At 36.0% G+C, this 23498-nt stretch overlaps 2 long non-coding RNA genes across 2 annotated transcripts; both read left to right on the forward strand.

Moving 5' to 3' along the window:
* The first annotated feature begins 1622 nt into the window (after window positions 1-1622).
* LOC131540237 (uncharacterized) lies at window positions 1623-4138 on the forward strand. The gene is made up of 3 exons (XR_009271231.1): window positions 1623-2474; window positions 2566-3741; window positions 3920-4138. It is a non-coding gene; the product is annotated as an uncharacterized LOC131540237 (long non-coding RNA).
* Window positions 4139-4335: 197 nt separating this feature from the next.
* Window positions 4336-6883, forward strand: LOC131540236 (uncharacterized). The gene is made up of 6 exons (XR_009271230.1): window positions 4336-4547; window positions 4618-4723; window positions 4904-4977; window positions 5110-5209; window positions 6049-6175; window positions 6380-6883. It is a non-coding gene; the product is annotated as an uncharacterized LOC131540236 (long non-coding RNA).
* The last annotated feature ends 16615 nt before the right edge of the window (window positions 6884-23498 follow it).

Consider the following 23498-nt stretch of genomic DNA (forward strand, 5'->3'; position numbering starts at 1 on the left):
CCCAGCTAATTCTACCTTTTGCCTGTTTTATTAACTGTGACCTGATGCATTACGATTAGACAGTTAAATTCCTTCATTCTTTTGTTCGTATATCCATTTTATTGTTATTGTTGTTGTTTGTGTGTGTGTGTAGTGTATGCGAGTGCACTTTTATGCCTTGTCGAAATAATAACAAATAAACTATATTGCGCTGCACAATGAGTAGTCCATTTTATTATTTTAGGTAACTGATGCTCGTGATGATTTTAATGCCATAATTACGTCTAACCAGTTTTAGCTGCAGAACAGTGTCTTTATATTTAAAACACAGGTAGAACACAGTTTTTCAGAGGAAAGTGGTTGCCCCCTATATTACTTTCTGAGTATTTAAATTACAACACAATACAGTCATGATGGTGATGTTTTCAATGTCATAATTATGTGCAACCACTTTCATCTACAGAACAGTGTTTTTAATTTTTTTTACATAACAGATTTACCTGAATGCGGTGTTTGTTTGTTTGCTTGTTTGTTTGTTATTTTGTGTCAATATTAATTTGTCATTTAAGTAGGTGACATGGCATAGAGGGTTTTTAAAAAAATAATTACATTCATAAATATTTTTAACTTAATTTAATAAAAAGCTTGGACCTTTACTAAAAAAGTTAGCAGTCGCTTAAAAAGTACTACATAGCTTAATTGACACATTATTAGAAAAAAACAATTAAGCACCTGAATTTGTCCAGCAAAAGCCTGCATGTCATCAAGCCATCTGAGGTAATGCATTTAAATAGGTAAGTGCAATAGCAATTTGTTGGGATTGATTCCTGTTTTCTCTAAGCTACCACAGGTTAGTGTCAACTTCTCTATGCTAACCTTTAAATTGTGTACATAAGCTAAATAGTGTAAACATTGTGAATATTATTGCATTTTGACTTTATTCCCAGAATGGATCCGGCGCAGTATACAATTATATTAAATTACAAATGTAGAGGTGTATATCCTGCTCAAATATCAAAATCTGAGAAGTATGTCATTCGACGACGCGCACATCAGTATATAGTGCAGGGTAAGACACTGTACTGTTCATTGTTAATTTATACTAATGTTCATTACTGCAATAATGTTACATTTTTTGCTGCTGATATAACTGGTATACATTTTGTGTGTGTGTGTGTGTGTTTTATTTTTTCTTTTTAATGTAGATGGAGTACCGTTTTATGTCCGCCATAAGGGCACACAAAAACAGCTCAATGTAAAAGTGGTCAGAGGTGCTGAGGCAGACACAATTTTCAAGGAATTTCATGCCAGCGAGGCAGGTGGTCACAGTGGAAAAGAAAAGACAACTCATGCCATTTCCAGTAGGTACTACTGGCCTGGAATGAGTATTGACATTGAAAAGTGGGTGAGTTTTACTGATCTCACAATTAAATATTCAATACAAACAGCGCTATGAAAAACAGGTAGGGCCTATGAAATAATATTTTATTTTACTATCTGCAGAATAAACAGTGCTCTGCTTGCCAGTCCAATAGAACTGTCAAACTCCAGCAGGAGTACACTCCAATAATTGTGTTTATTATTATTATTATTATTATTCATTGTTTAAATTTTTTGTGTAGGTGAGCGAACCATGGGAATTGATAGGCATGGACTTGATTGGCAAGTTGTCTATGACCTCAAAAGGGCACCAGTACATATGTGTACTTGTTGACTATTATACAAAGTGGGTGGAGGCTTTTCCACTTGCCTCCAAAACCGCAGAGGAGGTATCAACATGTATTGTTAAAACTTTCTATAGATTTGGTGCACCAAAAAGAATCCTAACCGATCAAGGCAGAGAGTTTGTAAATCAGGTTTGTTTGTGGAATTGTTCAACATTTTTATTTAGTAATATTTCTCTTATGTTTCTTATTATACCAATATGAAAGTATTATTTTCTCCAGTTCAACAAAAAAGTCTGCAATTTATTTGATATAGAGAGGAGTCTTTGTTCGCCATATCATCCGCAAACCAATGGGTTAGTGGAACGAATGAATGGCACAATACAGAAGTAAGATTAGCAATTGTATCCACGCCAGTCAAGACCAACATGGCTGTGGCATGGCATTGACTGTATATGTGCAAATTAGTATCAATAATGGTTGAGTAAAGTGTTAAGACATTAATAGGCATAACTACTAGGCATACACCGTAAGCTAGTAGACATACCTAAACTTTAATAAAGCACTATTTTGATAGTTACACACTGCATTGCAGAAAATGGTACAGAACAACACAAACAAAAATACAGTTGTTGTGTACTGATAATGTACAAATTTTATTTTTTCCCTTTCCCTCCCAGTGCCCTTGGCAAACTCTGCCAGGATAAGCCAGAGTCATGGGACAAATACCTTGATGCTGTGCTTTTCAACATAAGGACAAAAAAACACCTCACTACTAAATTCTCACCATTTTTTCTGATGTTTGGAAGGGAGGCACGCTATTTTTCACAGGTTCCTGTATCTTTCAGTGTGAGATTCTTTCTGATATTGTAATCACATTTATGGCTTGTTTCAATATTTTAAAATGTCTTTTGTCACCTAGGTTAATGAAACTGTGGAAGATGTTTTGCAGGCAGAGCTAATCAAGCCTGCCATACAGCTGCAGGACCAAGTAGATGAGGCAGTAAGGACAAACATGCAAGCCTCCAGGGACAAAATAAAATCAAAGAAAAGAACTTCCGGGGCTGTAGTGCACACCTTTGTTGTTGGAGAAAGGGTGCTTAGAAGGAATATAAGAAGCCAGCAGAGGAAAGGAGGGAAATTGGACAATGATTTTTTGGGTCCTTTCACAATTATGTCATTGCAGGGAAAGAGTGCCAATTTAATAAATGACAAGGGTGTGGAATTTCCCAAAATTAATTTGGATCATTTGGTGCCATTCATTGAGGAAGAACCTCAAATTCCTCACAAGATCAGACAGTTTCACACAACACCCCCGTTTCCAGGGACACATACTCCAGTTCCATCCACAGCACCCCTGGACCTGAGTGCAGCATCTCCAGTCCCATCCACAGCACCCCTGGACCTAAGCGCAGCATCTTCAGTCTCGAGCAAGGCACCACCAGTCCATAGCAAAGTTGCACATAGCACTGTCCCAAACAGAAATATGTGTTTTGATGGCCAAAATTGGGCCATACAAAATCTTTTCTATGGACATGGCACGGCTGAACCCTGGTAGAGAACTGGAAAGTGAGGTAGAGTAATCAACATTATCAGTTTAAAGAACATGCAAATGTGCTATTGTTAATTAGGGTTTAAATCAGAATACACCAACCTTGCTCTTAAAGAGCTACCATCTTGCAGACTTCACTTCCAACCATGCTCTAAGGGTTACTTGTAATTATGAAGTAAACCTCAAGACCCCGGTGAGTTGCTTCAGGTGTTTTTTTTTTTTTTTTTTTTATCAGTTTTCAGTAGAGATTGAGATAAATGTCCTGCTAATGTCTACAGTACATTAGCTCTCCAGAAGCATTAGAGACCTCTTGTTCAGACTCCACCTGGGATTGAGACCTGAATACTAATGATAATCATTCAGTTTTAAAATTTTTATTGTATTATACCAATGTAAAACCACTTTTTCTTTTTTCTGTAGGTTATTAATGCATACATTTTTAGCTGTGTGAGGAAGCATAACCAGGAGCAAAAAGAGAAGGCGTATATGATCGATTGCTTTGCAATGAGCAAAATATGGCAAGGATCATACAAAGTCTTAAAAAATGTATGTTAACGTAATTCCAGACAGAGTCTATGTACTGAATATATATTTTTAAAACACTCTCCTTATCTAATAAGGTATAACAGTAATATATATATTTTTTTAAATATTTGTATTTGGCTTTTTTTTTTTTTTTTTTCTGTTTTTAATAATCAATGTTTTTCAATTATTGTAATCTTAGTTTGATCCAAGCCAATATGTAACTGTTCTGGGGGTCATAAATGAGCATCACCACTGGACTCTTGCTGTGAGTATTCTTAAATGCATCTCTAAATGACATCTATAGTATGTGGCAATCAAATCTGATTCAACTTGTATCAAATGCTTGTCTTTAAATAGGTAGGAGTATTAAGCATAATATCCAACTGCCACACTGTCGCCAGTAGTTCCTGCCACAATTACTTAACTAAAATAGAATTATTAGTGGTGCTTACTAAGCAAAGCATTGTTCTCTTGCTTACTACTACTTCCACACAAAACTTGGGCGTGTAACTCCTTTTTCAATATGCAGTCACTATCATACAGTTTTTGAATTATTTAATTTTTAGGTAATTTTCCCTTCCAAAAAAAAAAACCATTGGGAGAGTCTCCGACAAAAGTAAAGAAGTGCCTAGAAAAAACAAGGCAAGACATGGAAAGAATTTTTAGTATTAAAGCTGCAATGGCAATGTGGAACATGAATTAATATTTGTTTTCCTTTTAGAGCCTTTATGAGGAGTAAAGGCTGCAAAGTTTCAAGGTGGACCTGTGCTAAAGTTCCTCATCCACTGCAACAAGACGGCACATCTTGTGGTGTTTTTGTATGCAAGGTATAGGGAAAAATTAGGCTCTTAATTTGAATTGTTTTAGTTATGTTTGTTTGAAAATGGTACTTTTTAGTTTGCAGAAAAAATCTTGAGGAATGAAGCAATCACCTTCTCCAATACATAGAAAGGAATCGCAATCATAAGACAAGAAATAAAAGACACCCTAGTGCAGGAATCAGGTAAATACTCAGGAATCAGGATTACAGTTACTGCAAAACTGTTAATTTTACAACCATTTAAGCAGTGTGTTATATTAACAAGTTCAATTATTCTTGTTCCGTATATTTAAGAGGATTTTGTTTCTATATTACTGCGACTTAAATAATAAATGTGACAATGTTATTTATATACTTTCACAGAAGATTTAAACAGTCTCTGTCATTTCTGTGGACTACGCAATGACCAAAGTGATTCAGACGTAACACTTGCTTGGGTAATTGGGGACTTTATTTTTAATCAAACCTATCTTATGTTTGGTCCTTGCTAAACTGGCAGAAGTTGTTACACATTATTTCAATCTAATGTTGAGACCATTATGGTGATTTAACATTGTATGATCTTTCAGATTGCCTGTGATGGATGTGACAGGTGGTACCACCAGTCATGTGTTGGCAACCCACCAGTGAATGAAGACTATTATTGCCCAATGTGTATGCGTTGAGTCGGTATACTGTTTTTTTTTTTTTTTTTTTCTTCTCAAATTGCACTTGTATTTAATTTTGTTTCTAAGTATTTAATTATGACATTAAAAATAATCTGGATCATCACTCTGAGTTACCAACAATAATAAAAGAGACTACTCATTGTGCAATATAATTTATTTGTTATTATTTCAACAAGGCTTAAGTTGTTTGACAGAAACACATACACCAACAACAATAAAATGGAAATGGGCGTCCAAACAAAAGCACGCCCCTGATGAAGGGATTTATCGTAGCCTAATATATGACGTTACACTTCATAAAACAGGGCAGGCCAAAATTAGAAGTATGGACTCTAAGTAGCGATTGAACAGGACGTTACGTACATTAATATATGTATTTAATTATAAATTATCTAATGAACCTTGTGCTAGCAAAAAGACAACAAAACCGCTCACTCGCTTCGCCGGAGCGAAATCATGACGTCATGATTTTCGTACTGAAGTTGCGCATGCGCTGTGAGGGGGAAACAGGGGAACTGAATTCTCCGGAACACCAGATATATTTAGTGTTGATGAGTAACTTTAGGCCTAACTGTCAGGCGCAGTCTCTAGGAAAATATGTAATTTTTTAATATGACAAACCGATGAGCTGTATCCAGTGCACGATAATGTTAGGTAATTAAATTTAATGAGTTAAATTCTATTTTGTTTGCTAGAATTCATTCGATTCGTCTTTTTCAACGAGTGATTGTTATTGAATCAAAGGAGTCGGACTGCGCTGGTGGTTCTAATGATTGTAAAAAGCTGTAATGCTTAAGATTAAATAATTACCTTACAATATATATTTGTACATATTTCAAGGCTGCAATTTGGAAAAAACTTTCAAGCTAATGCTGCTGAAATGGAGGTCAAGGGGACTATGAAGAGCTGGGACTATGGCTCCAGCTGGGAGATCAGAAGGGAGGACTTCAGGAGGCAGACACACTCCGTGAGTTTAAAAGTCTTAACCTTCCATACACGTGACACACTATCACATTTCTATAATTCAAATCTCTTAAAGTTATCTTTATGCTGCACCAATTAGGGTAAGCAGCAACACTTCCTATTATATCTAATGTACATGTTAATTTTAAGAAGAATGACATCATTGCTTATATTAGATGCTTATATACTGTCTCACCCTTATCCCTAGGTTACAGTAATCAGCTGATCCAGTCGGTATCCAGACCAGACGGTGGACCTGCACCCAGGAACGACCACAACACATCCCTGACTGTCAGCGGAGACCATGTCAGCTAGATGACAGATCCCTGTGAAGACCTCATTGATGGCCCCAGCACAGATCCTCAGCAAAGACTACGAGAACCAGACAAGCCCTCTGCGCAGACCCTTTTTACCAGCTTCACCTGCTGGCGTGATATTACTTCAAGCAGAAGAAGTTGGATGAAATATTCTGAATGATATCAATCCACAATCTGACTTGTGATGCAGCCTGGAATAATCACACCATGTTCACTCGGTTGGCCAGATGAGAACTGGTTTCCTGACTGAGCCGGGTCTTGTTTGGGTTCCTTGTCACTGTTGCCTTTTGTCTTGCTTGGTTGAAGACACCTAATATTCAGCAATATTATTGACTTGACTGCACTGACACCATTTGATAAGAACTGAACTGAATTATGACACAATGTTTTATATATGAAGAGTTTATTTGCAAAAACAGATAACTCCGTTTTTAAATATTTTTAAAAATCATGTTTTTGTTATCGTGTTTTTGTTTAGTGTTAGTTAGCTAATATTTATTAGTTATTCTTTACCTAATCAAAATAACCCCAATGCAGTTTGATTGAGATTAAATGGAATGCACAATGAAAAAACATGATTTTTAAAAATGGTTAAAAACAAAGTTATCTGTTTCTGCAAATGAACTTATATTTATATATAAAATATACAGTAAATATAATTTACTTGTTACTTTGTGGTTTAAAAAGTGTGAATGTTTATACTGTAGTGCGTTTGTTCATATATATTTATATTAAAGTATTTGGTAATTTTATAATTAAAGCCTTTTTAATGTTTTGAAATGGTTGTATTTGTGTTTCACTGCTGAATTACATTTAGCAGTTTCTGGGCCACATTCGGCCCGGGGACCAAGCCGAGTCTCAGCCGGATCTGGTTTAAAGTGTCTGGGCCAGACCTGGGCCACATAAAATAATAGAAGTCACTCTACAGAATGCAGGCCAGATCTGGGCCACGTCAATAAATAAGAGTCATTTTACAGGGCGTGGGCCACATCTGTGCCAGAGGAAATTGTTCGAGTCGGTTTTCAGTGTGTGTGCCAGTTTTGGGCCGGGGACCCAGCCGGAACTGGGCCAGAAGCTAAGCAAGGTTGTGGCCCAGAGGTGGGTCAGACAAATTTTGCTATCTGGGAAATATTGTGAACACCTATAGGCGTTAATATCATTTGTGTAGACTGCAGTGAAAAAAACAAACTTTGTGACCTTCTTTTATTTTAACAGCCCGATTTTAACAGCTAGAAAATGAATACACAACTTGAATTTTCGATCTCTGCATGTGGGCAGGAATAAATCGCCCCTTTCCGCTGATTGATCAACCAAACATTAAACCGTGCCGTCATCAGTTCTTCCGCAGTTCTGCACAGCAGAAAACTGTCTACAGTGGCTACAGTTGTATGCATTCTTAACGCGTTTATTGCGACTATATTTCATCACTTTCTCATCAAACAACCAGACTAACGAATAGCCCGTACCGGGAAAGCGGTCGCCGTGATTTTGCCAAGTAAGACATGTTCCTGGATCAACATCTTTTGTTGATCCTGGATCAACATTATTGTACCAAATTATAGATTTAACCCAATCTCTACCCCAAAACCTAACCCTACCCATAATTTATTCCTAAAATCAGTGAGAAATGATAGCTGATTAACAAGGGTGTCGAAGCACCTAACCAGATCATAAGCCTAAAACTTATATTTCCTGAAAAGTTATCCCTCAATTCTGATTGGTTAACTGGAATATTGTTCCAGGATCAACAAGGATGTTGATCCAGGAGCATGTTGTACTTGGTGAAATCACGCTCACCAAAGCCTATAGACAGGGCTTACTTCTGCGTAGGCATAAATTTGGCAACCTGCGCGAGAAATAAAAGTTAATATTTTACTCCAACTGACTCCCAGCATAACGCACAAAATAGTGTTTCGTTCCTGAATAAATACAACTATTTGAACGTACCGGTTGAGTGAGTGATTTATAATGACCCAATAGTAGATGTCACGATCTGTGCGGGGAGGAACGAGGAGACGTGGAATACACAACACAATTAATGAAGTCCATAAACAGGGTACATCCAACACTGGGATTCGCGGGACTCGCAGGAAACACACGAACTGAAGAAGTAGACCCAACAAACATAAACTGAATGGACTAGGGCTTAAGAACACATGACAATCAGGGGGAAACGAGACAAACCTGGGATCAAATCAATGGGAGACTCAAGTTTCTCAAGTACGCAAAGTTCGGACTTGCGTCTCGGTAGGTCGGACTTTGCAAGTTCGACTCGGGAGTGTGAACTCCCGAGGACGGGAGGACACAAGTCCGGTAATTCTGCAAATGGAACAGCAGCGTACTTGATAACGTCAGTCAGCTCTCCTAAGTTATCTACACTGTTTTACAATACGACAAAACACGAAATCAAACTCCACTGCCTCTTTTTGTTTTCATGTAATCATATTAATAGCCGCAAAAATGTAGTTCAGGGAACGCACATACAGTGAAACGAAATATTATATCAAACAGCATCTTTTCTGTTTCATTTAAAATATTAATAGCCACAAAAATGTGGTTCATGCAACACATACACGCATTAAAATAAAACGAAATTATATCAAACACTGCCTTGTTTTCTTCAAAATATAAAACAACCCTCGTTTCGTTTTCATTTAAAAATGTAAAACATCTATATTTGGTTTAGGTAATATGTGCACATACTCTGATTCACTACGTATAATAAAATGAAATATGACTAGCACAAATCTGCCTTTTTTGTTAAATGTCTGTTTTAATGAACAATAATAGCCATCATAAAAGTGTAAAGTATAAGAGACTTATGTAATAGGAAATAAAGACAAAAGCAAACAATTCAGTCACGTTAACAAAGTAAGCGCTGTATTATGATTAATAAATAAATTATGAAACTTAACTTTGTGCTCAGCCAAAACGATATGACCTGGAAGAAATAATAGATTCATGAGACCAAAGATTGCCTGTTAGACATACCCAAAACCAATTTTACCTCATGTTTAACCTCTACAGAGACATCAGAGCCAGCGGCAAATGTCAGAAGGACTAGCCGCTGTGAGGCTGCTCTCGTCGGATACATGAGCGCCCGGTGATCGCGTGGAGCTCACGTCTCCGAAGTCGGCGAAACAAATTTTCAAACAGGCGCTAACTTTATAAATAAACCTCGACTGGAATGGCATTTCATGACACAATAACAGTAATATTTTGAAAATGTTGCAGTTTTCCCCTCCGCCGTTAACGCTCGCTGATTGGTGCGAAATGCATTCTGGGATACCTGGCTGCCTCAAGTTCGCACAAGTCACCTCTGGATGCATCCTAGATAAAAGGGGCGGAGCAAGAACACATCTGGGGATTTGAACTGTACTTGGCTAGATGTGAACTTTGAATTGGAACAGTACTTGGGCAACAACTGATGACGTTTCACAAGTCCACAAGAATACAGACAAGAACGCATATTGAGAAACAGCCAGAAACCGGGGTCACGGAGCACATGTTGAGCAAAAACACAACACAGACAGGTCCATAATCCTGACAGTAGAAAGCCACTTGATTCTTATTACAGAATGAATCAGTGTTTTGAACGAATCAGTTGGATGACTCGTTCATAAACACGATAACTCGCCGCCACATACTGGCTATAATCCTTTTATATTCCAAGTATCATTTCATTTTGTCATTCATTTTATATTTCTGTATTCAAAATGTTATGTTTAAAACATTAATCACATTGTGTTATGTAATTCTGGGTAACATTAACCCATAAATACACCTGTGCAAAGATGGCTTTGGTGGTTTATTTGGTAACAGCCTATATGTGTCATATTAATCTAAAATAACTGAATTTAAAAATATAACATTAAAGATGACATACATATTTAATAAGATTAGAAAAAAAAACCTTATAAAAGTAAAAAATCGACTGCCTCTTATAGCAATACATACTTAAAAAATAATAATAATTGGCTAGTAATTACTAATAAAACTAATAATTGTCATATTGCAATAAATAAATAAATAAATAAATAGTCTGGCTTTATTGTTCAAGGTGTTATTTCAGAGGTTTGATTCTTGTAACTAAGATGTGCTATTTTACAGTGGCTATTTAACATTACTCCTAAAATTTAACAATGGAAAAAATAAAAATAAATAAATAGAATAATAGACCATATACTACACTGATATGAAAGAATGTCATATTTTTACATATCTATATCATTTCTCAGTCTCTCATCATCTCTCAATAAAACAGGCGATGTGCAAAAGATGTAGTCTAGGGGGTAGCTGTGGGTGCAGATGTGAATAAATTAATATTTAGGCTATGAGAAATAACTTTTATTTCTCGTGCATGTTGCCGAATTTATGCCTACACAGAAGTAAGCCCTATCTATAGGCTCTGCCCCGGTACGGGCTATTCGTTAACCATTTGTTAGTCTGGTTGTTTGATGAGAAAGTGATTAGTCGCAATAAATGCGTTAAGCATGCATACAGCTTTTTTTTTTTTTTTTTTTTTTAAGCATGCATACAACTGTAGCAGTAGGACTGTTTTCTGATGACGGCACGGTTTAATATTTGGTTGACCAATCAGCGGAAAGGGGCGTTTTATTCCCGCCCACATGGAGAGATCGAAACATTTAAGTCATAATTCAAGCATAATTCTTGTTTTTTTTTTTTCTTTCGTTTTTTTGAAAAAATGTAAAAATTAAAAAAGAAACCGTTTTCTTATTTTTTCTGTTTTTTAAGGTTGGACACTGTATTAAAGGCAAAAGGTGGCAAAACATCTTAAGTTGTTCTTATTTCCCAAGGTGTTCACACTATTTTGTCCAACTCCTGAATGTTCTTGTGTAGTTTTGGTTGTGGTTTCCATCTGTCTAATTTGGCTAGCTTCTACCAGACAAATTAAACACCAAGTGTTTTCTGTGCTACCTGCCTTTTTTGTAATTGTTTGTAAAACTGACTAGCAATTTCTGAGTGAAAATGTGTAAATCCTACACTAGTTTTTTTGTATGTGGTCTTAATAGTATATACTTAATTCATAATTATTTTATTATTAGCATTTAATATTATTTTGTCTTCCTATCAGAACAGAATTCATTTTAGACCCACATCTGAGAGCCGCTGTTTCAAAGCAATTTGGTCAAAGTAACAAAACAGCAATTTCATATGATTGTCCCACGAATGGATGGCTAAAAATGTTCTCAGCCACCTATTTTCTGATTTCCTGTGGAAAAAGGACCTAATGAAGTTGGTCAAAAACCTAACATCAAAAACTATCCCCACTCAGTTCCCATGTCAACTCCAACCGTTGAGCCAAAAAAAGAAAGTACACAATCACGACCCTTTTACTGTATTTTAGCGCACCTCTCTATGTGTGGAAGCACACAATGACCTTCATAATGGTCCTATTCAATCTCTGTCAAAACGTCTGATGACTTAACTAGCATTCACTCCGACTGAACCAGAACCACTGACCGCGGTGAAAGGAGAGCGAACCACAGCGACCCATTCTTATTGATCGCAGTTCATCAGCCGCCGAAGCCCATTGATCCCTCCCTAGTCACTTCACATTGATTACTGCCATGCTATAGGGCCACGTGATACGTCTCTGAGCTCAGCTACACTTTATTAGAGGTGCAATCATTGTGCCTGCTTGATTTGGGTGCCCTGCTGTGCTCGGCTCTCTCTTTCCTGCTACGGATGAACTAACACGTGTACTGCGGTGCGGTTCGATAAAAGTCTTTGCTGATATCAGAGCGATCAAGGTGCAGTTGCACTGAGTTTGCATTCCCACAAAAGGATTTAAAATGACTTTCATTCTTCACACTGCCTTTACAGTACCTATCAGATTTAATTTTCGGTTTTAGCATTTAAAATATAGTAGATCTGGTATATTATTTTGGTAACACTTTTTAAAAATAAGTTTTAATTTGTTAATTTTGTTAAATTTGTTCAATTTGTTCATTACATTATTAAAATCAAAAATTGTGTCTGTTCATATTAGTTAATAAACCTGAGCTGGCAAAAATGAACAACAGCTGTATTTGAATTAACAACAATGACAATGACTACTAAATACTGTAAAAAATGTATTGTACATTTTTAATTAATGCATTACCTAACATGAAATAATGAGAACTTATTGTAAAGTGCTACTTAGGTTATATGTGTGGTTAGTTTGAACTATGCTTGGTAGTACAACACACTAATGTTAGTACTTACATTTTAAGTTTATCAAAAAATAACAGTTTCAAGATTCAATTTTTTATTTGTGACTATACAGTTATATACAGTATTTAACTTGCAGTGAAATGCAAAGTTGTTCCAAAGCCTGCTGACAAATGCCAACTGATTCATTCATTAATTAGTCGATTAATTAAATATTTATGTATTTAACAGAGAGGGTTTAATGTTGTGATCACAGCGGATGGTAGCTTTACATCATATCTGTTTTATAGATTTTATAGCATAATTCAAAATAACATTAGCTGTCGTAATTTCAGCTATGTTGTTCTCGGTGGGATTTTAAGAGCCAAAGTTATGAGCTTTCATATGAAGCAATATCTCCTCATCCATTTTTAATTCCTTCATGCATTGTGGAAAAGGCAGCATTAGGATTCACTTAAAGCCTATTAATGATTAGTTTCTCACAGGCACGTACACACTGCGGAGCGTAGTGCCACCATTTTCATGCTAATGCTATGTGCAAGTGGCATTTGGTCGGCATAAAGGCTCAAAACCAGTGCCCCACCGTGAAAATTACTCTGACCTTCCCGTCCAAATTACAAAGAACTATAAATCTGTACTGACTCGTCTTTATTACAATCCTGACTGGTCTGGTCATAAAATATACAGCATATGATTTATGAGGTGGGAGAGCTAGGCCTGGAGTCTGGATTTGGAAGGCATATTTTATGAACGCTGGATATGGAGGTTTTGATGAACTAGTGGGTCAGTAGATGAACTCTGGCAAGGACTGCATTCATATTGTGCCTCCTTCTTGTTTATCTAAAAGAGAGAGACAAAGATGGATCATATCACAGTGCCATTTCACAATTTGTTTTTCTTGCTTGACTTGTACCTTGCAGGGTGCGTTTACTCTGAGGAGGTACATGAGAAAATGACTGCCTCCTCGAAATAAAAAATAAAGGACAAAATATATATTTTGCATTATTGTATGCACAGTAATATCTATACATAAAATTGTACTTGGTAAAAAGTTTTGTGCAAAACAAATAAATATCATATTTGGAAATAATACACATACATCGGCCTTTTTTATGATTTTGTATTTTAATTGCATATAAAATGTCCTTTATATCTTTATAATATATATATATATATATATATATATATTAGTTCAATTTATACAGTATATTTAAAAAGTAAAACGTATAAACTTGGTTAAAATATGCTTAGCTGTGACATGCTATTTATTTATTTTTTTTTTCACTGAGATCTTATATGTGATGTGAATGTGAGATGGCTAGTGGTAAAAAGTAATGCAATCATCATGACACCTGCAGACTATAATGAGAATTTGACTAATGGTCTGAAAAGAAGGTTACTATTAATAACTAATAGCGGTTAGTAGTAATAAGAGACTCTCTAATGAGGGGAAATTGGCAGGAATCAAAGGCCCTGAACAAATGGGGGCCAGCAAACCCTTCCCAGCATGATTATGTGATTAAAATCACTTTGCACAAGTATTGTAAAATGAAGGCTTGATGACAGTTGATCTAGTGTGTGGGTGTTCCTTTAAAGTCACCATCAAATCAAAATGAACGCATTATTATTATTATTATTAATATTATTATTATTTTTTATTTTTTTATGTTTTATTCCTATGGCATAATGCAATGTTTATTATGTCCAATTTAGTGGCTCATTATTTTATTTTTAAATTCATGTGCACTCATAACACTTGCAACAATTAGCAAAAAAATAAATAAAAAGATCCAGTCAATTCCTGATGGACCCAACCAAACAGTTTTGTTGTTGGATGTAATAATGAACATAGCAGTTGTCATTTACTCCCGACATCTGAGCCGCTGAAGACACAGTGGATTACTTATGTTTTTGAAGTGAATGCAAATAATTTTGTTCGTGCAAATTATTTGTGAACCAACTTTACCTACAGAACAAGTGAGTATAAGGTTTTTTTTAATGAATCTTTGCAAATCACCTTTCCTAATAATGTGCTTGTTGCAAGTTCTGCAGCTAAATGCGGCTAAAAGTGGATAAAGTTTACTGTCTCATGAGAATGGCTCTTTACTCTACGGAAGAGAGGGGCGGGGTTAGCAGAGCTCAATAGCATTTAAAGAACAATGCACTGAAACGGCGTGCTGTAAACAGAGCTGTTTTTGACAAGGTAAAAAGGGTGTTGTTTTACACTACTATTGAGAAATTTTAACCAAAGTATGTTATAGACTTTTCATTAAGACCCTAAAAAATCATATCAATGTGGAAAATGGGCATCCGATGACCCCTTTAAGGTGACATTGTTACAATGTAATTATACAAATAAGTACTGAGTAATAGTAATAAACTACATGCACTTATGGAACTGCATATACTCATGCATAATTTAGTGTTATTACTATAGTAAGTATATGTAATGTGCATGTTACATTATAATTTAATATTATTGGCTGATGCTGCTAATTTATAGATACATGCATTACTTTCTCGTGTTCTTTGTTTTCTTTTTTCTTTTTTCTTACATTCTTACACATCTTATATGTGGCTACATAATGTAGTAATGACAATAAATTAAGCATAATTACATGCAACTAAACCTACACCCTAATCCTAACACTATTATGAGTGCAAGTTGTTAATTAATATTACTCATTACTTACATATATTTACACTGTAACAAAGGACAAGGACACCATAACAATAAAGTAGGTAACATTGTTTTGAAAAAAAATTAAACCTCATTAAATTCAACAAAACAACTCTCATCTTAAGCAAATGAAGCTGTGGCTTCCAAAATAAAACGGAATTAGTCCGTGTGAAAGATTGCATCTTCCCACTAACAGTGACAATCAGTTTAGCAGTAGGTAACTCTGTAGCCGCAGGTCAGGGAGAAAAGTAATAGTGTTTCTGTGATACTGCGCTTCTGCCCTGCTCGGCTTCATGTTTCCTGCTGGCTTGCGATCTGCCCGGCCGCCGCTCGGCTCTTGCTCTCGGGAAAACATATGTGGAGTTTGGCTAGTTCTTCAGTGATTTGTGGAGAAGTGTGAGGGCACCTCAGATGAAAAGTCACCGGAGCAGAAAATGTTGCTGATGCTGGATTTTGGACGTGGGCTCCAGCCTACGCATCTCTAGGCACGCTCTTGCGCCGCATCAAGGTCACCTACAAGCGGCCAGGCCGCTCACGCCGTCCAATCGCGAGTCTTTAGAGGAGAGTGAAGTGCAAGAGGGGACCATTAATCAAATGTTAGCATTGCCTTTGTCTGGAATGAGGCCAAATCGCAGGCCATTATTTGTGTTTGGAGGTTGTTTTTGAGGCATTAAGGGACCTTTGCTTTCATTAAAAATGGTGAATAGGCTAAACGGATGGTTGCATCTTTATATTTGCTATTTTTTCTTCCAGCAGCATCTGTGACAAGACTGTTGAAATCATTTTTTGTGAAAACTGCATTTCCAAGAATAATAAAATACTAGACTCCAGATTATGCAGTTTGTTGCTTTGGTTTGTTTTGTTTATGATCTTGCTTTGGCTTGTTTTTGAATGACTTTTTGTTGTTGTTGTCAGAATGGAATAGCTGGCCATATAGTGTTAAAATGTTACTCAATATTAATATCTGATTGGATAGTGATGCAACATACTGTACATTTCTGTTCAAATGTTTGAGGTCAGTACGCTTTAAAAAAAAAAAAAATTTTCTACTTATACTTTTATTCAGTAAGGACACATTCAATTGTAAAATAAAATCAGTAAAGACATTTATGTTACAAAATATTTCTATTTCAAATAAATGCTGTTATTTTCAACTTTCTATTCATCTGAGAATCCTGAAAAATAAAACACATCATCGTTTCCACAAAAATATGAAGCAGCACAACTTTTTTGAACAATGATAATAATCAGAAATGAATCTCCAAAAGTCAAATCAGTACATTATAATGATTTCTGAAGGATCATGTGATATATAAGACTGGAGTAATGATGCTGAAAATTCAGCTTTGATCACAGCAATAAATTACATTTTACTATATGTTCACATAGAAAACAGTTATTTTAATGCAGAATACATGTCCTAATTCCTTAAAAAAAAAAAAAAAAACAATGGGCCATACATTATCATATCCTTATATACTGAGTCTCCTACAGTCAGTACACACTGATCCTGAAGTAGATCATACTATATATATATATATATATATATATATATATATATATATATTACTAGCCCACTATTAGTTATTTGGGTAGTAAATTTAGTACTGAGTTTTCCAAACTGTTATGATGTTTTGGGTCGTACACAGTGATCAAATTTTGCGCGTTTTGAAGCGGGCAGCCTGGAGCAGCAGGGGAACGTTCATGTCAAGATTATCAGGGTTTGCTTCCTCATGTCGACATCTTCAGCTTTAGGCAATCCTATTACCAAACCACCTCACCAACTTCACAAGTTTTATCTTCACACACAGCTGTTCCCGAGGCAAAGCCTGGGCTGTATTTGTACTGGCCGAGCCTTCCTTCAAGGCAACTAAGTAAAATCCTTTCTCTCTTTTTGCAGTGCACCTGTTTTTCAGGAGATGAAAATATTTCCACATGACTCTCATGGGGTATTTGTTGTTAGAGATGTTGAGAAGGCATCCTGCTGGAATCCCTGCTCATTTTTACATGTCAAAAGGCTGTAACATAATGAACGGCGCCGCAGCGATGCCATGTTAGAAGCTGGCTGTGGAATAAACTTGCTGTGTGAGCGATCGTGAGGGTGTACAGTATGTATTCATGAGGTCATGCGCAATAATGTCTTTTGATAAATTGTCAATTGATAAAGTGCTGCTATTGAGCTCAGAAAGTCTGTGTGAGAACTAAATGAGATTTACTCAAAAGATGTTTAGTGAACTCTCCACAACTAAAACTCAGAGTGCATGTCTTACGGTTTTTTATTTATTTTTTAAGAAAAAGAAAGAAAGAAAGAAATAGCTTTGATTTGTTTATTTCAGTTTAAGTATTTCTTTCTTTATTTCTCTTTCTTTTTCTTTCAGCTATTTGCCAAGGCAACATTTATTTATTTATTTATTTGTTTGTGAAATAACTTTAATGTTTCAAAATAGCTTTTGATTTTATTTAAATTTTTAGGGAATTTTTCATATTGATTTTCACTGGTTTTTACTCCTGTTTTGAATTAGACACTAAATTGTATTGTGTAGTAGGACTGTAAGGAAATTACTGTAAACTTAACAGATAATAGCAGAAAAATTCTTTATTTTCTGTCTTTATCATTTTTTTTTCTTACAGTGCTGATCAGTAGTATTATTTATATAATATTATAGTATTTACTATTACTTAAAAAAATCAGTTTTAATTTTAATTTGAAATTTTACACATTAATTTGAAGTTTTACAGATTTTGTAACATTTGTAGTAGTAGATTTAATGTTTTGAAGTAGTTGTTGCTTTTATATTATCAGTTCATTTTAATTTAAGGTTAGTTTTTACAAATTTTGTTATGCGATGTATGTATGTATAGTCTTAAGTTATTTCCATTTACTTTTTTATCTATCTATCTATCTATCTATCTATCTATCTATCTATCTATCTATCTATCTATCAAGTATATATTTTATTTAAATGAATAAAATAGTGAGAAAGTGAGAGTGAGATTTTTCTTCACTTGTAAATATAACCCTGCAATAAGCTTGTTTTTACAGTAAGTGCATGCATGTGCAGGAAATATCAGCTCACAGTGACTTCTCCGTGTAAAAACAATTTGAGCAGAAGCATTTGCAGCGTGTCTTCCTGTAGAGAGCAGCAGAGATTCACACAAACAGAGCACAACCGCAGCTGCATCTCACTATGTGTGTGTTTGTGCTGAAAGAGTGTGTGTGTGTGTGTGTGTGTGTGTGTCCAGCAGCCACACGCTGGGGCAGGAGGGGACGAAGCTTTGATGCTGGCAAATACTGAGCTCAGCTGTGCACACAACCAACACACTCGTCCATTATTTGTTTATTTTCTGCTGAGAATGCCAACTAATTATCACGAAAAGAAGCAGATCTGAGATTTGCGAGGCATTATTATTGCAAATAAAGGCCTGCTTATGTCTCGTGCTCCTTTTGTCTTTGCTCCGCGGATGATGATACTGTACTCTGTACTCTTGCAGTCGGACGCGTGCTCACCCATCGCTGTCCTCATGTAAAAATAGAGTCTGGCCTGCTGGGCTGCTATCATTAAACAAATCACTCTTTTGCCTAAAATTAACTTTGAGAAACATGGTGGGTGGCTGTGGACAGTGCTCTGTGCCAAGAACACAGTCACTTTGTTAGGATTTATTTGCCCAAGGGCTGTATGAGGATAGAGTTTGTTCTTTGTTGGAACATTTATGCTGCACAGGTCACTAATGAGGGACAGCGGGACAGTATGTGGGGGACTTTCACCCCATCATGACAATATGGGCCACAAACTACTTTCATGCACTTGAATAAAATTAGATATCTTTTGGGTGCATCTCTTGTCCAGGTGATTTTTCAAGCCAGTAATCATTAAGATTATTTGCATTTACAAACAACAGAACCTGGTGACTTCTCATTTTATTTTTATTTTTCATATATATATATATATATATATATATATATATATATATATATATATATATATATATATACTGTTCTCAATAGATTAACAAATAAACAATAATTACAAAAATTACTTTATTTAATTTTCAATTCCAAAAGAAAAAAAAAGAAAAACATATAGTGTATTATTGTGCTGATGATACTTTAGCAAGAATAAATATGTTATTTGAGAAGCACTAGAATCACACTACATTTTTACATATATTTTGCCAGAGAGATGCTTGTAAAAGAAGAAAACAGAAATTGAACAAATTTTTCAGACATAAAGTTCCTCTGCTTGTCAAGCCTGATTTCTGGTTTGTTTCATCTCCAAAACATCAGTACACACTTGCAATTAGAGGAATGGCAGAATCCGCACAACAGTATTTACTTATTTATGTATTTCAAAGACTTGATATGGCAGAAGACATCTCTCGCTGCCAGCAGGAGTGAGCATTAGTGGCAGGCCACATTAGCACAAATGCAGCATACAGGCTTTCAACACAGGGAAAGTGTGCTTTCTGATCACAACTGTGTGACGTCTGATGTGGGGTATGCATGTAAAATATTGACATTATATATATTTTATTCTGATAGAAATTTATGTGATGCAGAAGTTTGCAACCTATTTTAGACTGAATGCATACATTCATTTTGAATTGAAAATTAAATAAATAAACAAATAAATACAGAAATTGCTAATACATTTCTCACATAATTACAAAGAAACTGCAAGTAACACTTTATTTATTTATTTATTTGTTTATTTGGACTGGAAACTTTTAGGAATAACTCTGTGAATATATTGAATCTCTGATAGATGTACAGCCTACTCACTTAACATGTCAGTCAGGTAAAGGTGGGGTAAGCGATTTCTGGTAGCCAATGTTGATACTTGAAATCACCAAAACAAGCACGCCCCAACCCCAAAAGGGTCTTGCCCCTATTTTGATAACTCCGCCCTACGCATTATGCATCCCAGGCAACGATCAGTTCTGTGAAACAAAGCAAAACCAACATTACTCATCGATCGAGAAGAAACAAAGCAACCTCGGAGTCCGATTGCAGGCCTTCCTGCTCCTTGATTTCTGTCCAGCACTGGAAAGCTGATCCAATATTTACATGGGTCCTTCTTCTTGCCTTATCATAACACCGTGTCTACACCGGACGCGAGCGGCGCGGCGCCACAAAATACTATAGAACTTATTATAATCACTAATAATGCTGTCTAATTTCAAATGATTTTCAACGGTTGCTTTGTCGAGTCCAGTGTAGACAGACTTAGCTGGTGTGGCGCGGTTGTGGCTACAGCTCCGACCAGAAACGAGCAATGGAATTAATTTTCTACCTATTAGATTGTGTTTTATTAACGTCTACACCTACCCCAACCCTAAACCTACCCCTTACAATAATTTTAAAAAATAGTAATTATTGTTGTACAGTGTGACAAAATTATGCTGTATTGATGTGCACATGCCCAGTAGCACCATACTTAATGATTTAATCCAGGGCGCCATGAAGAGTTTTAAGGGGGGTATGCAAGACAGAAATTTGGGCCCCCTTCTTCCAGATGATTTTTTTTTTTTTTTAACGCTTAATACACTGTAAAAAGTGATAAGTTGACTTAACTTAAAACTTACATAATAATAATAAAAAAAAAAGTTAAGTGAACTTGACAATTCAATTAACTTATTTTTTTTAATTATCATTTACTTAAAAATTTTAAGGCAACGGGTTTCCTCAATTTTTTTTTAAGTTAAGTCAACTTATCACTTTTTACAGTATAAGAAATTGAAAGAAGCGGAATAATTATACATTTTTTTTTACAACGAAGTTAGGCTACTTGAAATAAAATATTTCAATGTTACTTGAAATAATATAAATATTAACAGATAAATTATTTAAAAAAGTTATAATTGTTTTTGACCCGTTATCTTGTATTATAATAAATAAGCTTAAATAACACCAAAATTATATGCCTAGCCTATACCAGTTAAATTTTACAATTCACGATTACAATTTCAATAACACAGCACTAACTACTAACAATACGACTAACAAATATAAAGTTCAAACATTATTAAAGACAAGTGAACAGTCAGTAAATAAAGAAGAACAAATGAACAAATTACAAGCAATAGCACAAATAAATAAATAGAACAAAGATACAAATGAAAGATGTTTTGGGTTTTTAGATTTGTAGGTGTTCAAGTACAGAAATTAAATAATCAAATGTAAAATAACATTTCATATTTTACACTGTATGAATGGAATAGGCTATAGATTAATCATAAGTTATTCAGTCAAGAGCTGTGAGTTAGTTTCGATAGGACACAGTGGTGTCACGGTTCGGCAGCCTAAAGCCCAATTTATTCTTCTGCGTGGGACCTACGCCGTAGCCTCTACGCCGTAAGCTGTGCGTCGGTTTTCATTTATACTTCTGCGTCGTCGTCCACGTCGACGTGCAGTACACATGCGGACCGATAGTCTGCAGTGTCCACGGGCATGTTGCTTGTGAATCCGCAGTACCACGGCAAAAGCCGAAGAAGAAGCGGCTCGTCGGAGAAGCATAGCCGTGACGGCGGCAAATAAATATCAAATCATTAAATCATTATTTAAAACTACAAAAAGGAGACAACAACGGAACAGGAGAAGATGGCATTCTTACAATCTCCACAAGGACGTGTACCACGGCAGATCAACATTGTTTGAATCCGCAGTGAATACTGCGGATTCACAAGCAACATGCCCGTGGACACTGCAGACTATCGGTCCGCATGTGTACTGCACGTCGACGCAGAAGTATAAATCAAAACCGACGCACAGCTTACGGCGTAGACGCTATGGCGTAGGTCCGACGCAGAAGTATAAATTGGGCTTTAGATTTGTGGAGAGGTGGACGTCAGGTACGGCGTAGGCTATGGCGCAGGCCTGTGCGTCTCTGCGTAGGCTACGGAGTAGGTTCGATGCAGAAGTATAAATTGGGCTTAAGTTTTCGATACAGCAAAAAGAACGAAATGCCAGAGAAATTTTCTTGTTTTTAACATTTTTATTTATTTATTAAAACTAACATCATAAAGTTTTTACTTTTTTTTTTATTTTTATTTTTTTTACTTTGAACAATGCAGTGTGCCGAGTCGCATCTCAGATCAGCTGCAGGAGTCGGATTTTATTCATCACGTGAGGAGAGTGAGTCAAGCTGACGAGTATTGTATTTTTTTACAGTCATGCCAATAAATCAATTTTGAACTGAATTGAAATGAAAGACAAGGACGTTGGCAAAACCAAATATAAAAGCGTCTGCTTTAAAAATATTTTAGACTTAAAGTCAGGGAGAGGCAGCCTAGATAGCAACCAGTGTCAGCCCAGATCCGGCCCACATCTGGCCCGCATGGATTTCACGTGGGCCAGATCTGGGCCAACACTATGTTGCTGTCTGGGCTAGTGGTGTTGTTTTACGGTGTATTATAGTGACAGCTCTACAAGCTAAACATAAGAGGTCGTACTGTAAATATTTAAAAACTTTGCTCTCCTTCTCCTCATCTTCCTCCTCTTTATAGCCTACTCGCAAATTTGCTGGCTTTCATGGCACATCAGCTTATAAATGAAAGACTAAACGCGTAAAATTAGGGTAAACTATTAAAATACATTGGCCTCCATGTTTACTTCCGTATGACAGCGTGCTTCATGCCATCTTGTTGTTCTTTTGCGCATGCGGGTCAGTTCAAGAATATGTCATTCATTCACAATGAAATTTGGTCACATTTAATAAAAAATACTATGAACAGCCAAAAAAAAAAAAAAAAAAAAGAAAATTGGCAAGGTGTATCTGTCCTTTTGGTGGTACTCGTCCCCGACTCGTTATCTAAAGCCATTTTTGAAAAAATACATACCCCACCTTTAAGTGAGAGGTTCTGAGTTTGTGCCAGCTTGGCTATGCAGGACGTTATTTGTCTTATGAACGGGCAGTGAAGTGAAGATGGTATTATCTGTCATCGCTGCATCTTCCTCAGCAGAGCTGTGTGATAATGCAGAATTCACGCACCCTCCGGTCTTCATTATTCTCCGAGCTTCCAGAAAGCTCTTCTGCATGTAATGCGTCGCAGCGCCGGGGAAATTCACGATGAAAGTGCACAGAATCAATTACAACCGGCATATGGCACATCAAAAGAATAAAGAGGATCTACCTTAATGTACATCTTACGCGGGG

This window comes from Onychostoma macrolepis, chromosome 05, assembly GCF_012432095.1.
Source record: "Onychostoma macrolepis isolate SWU-2019 chromosome 05, ASM1243209v1, whole genome shotgun sequence".
NCBI lineage: Eukaryota > Metazoa > Chordata > Actinopteri > Cypriniformes > Cyprinidae > Onychostoma > Onychostoma macrolepis.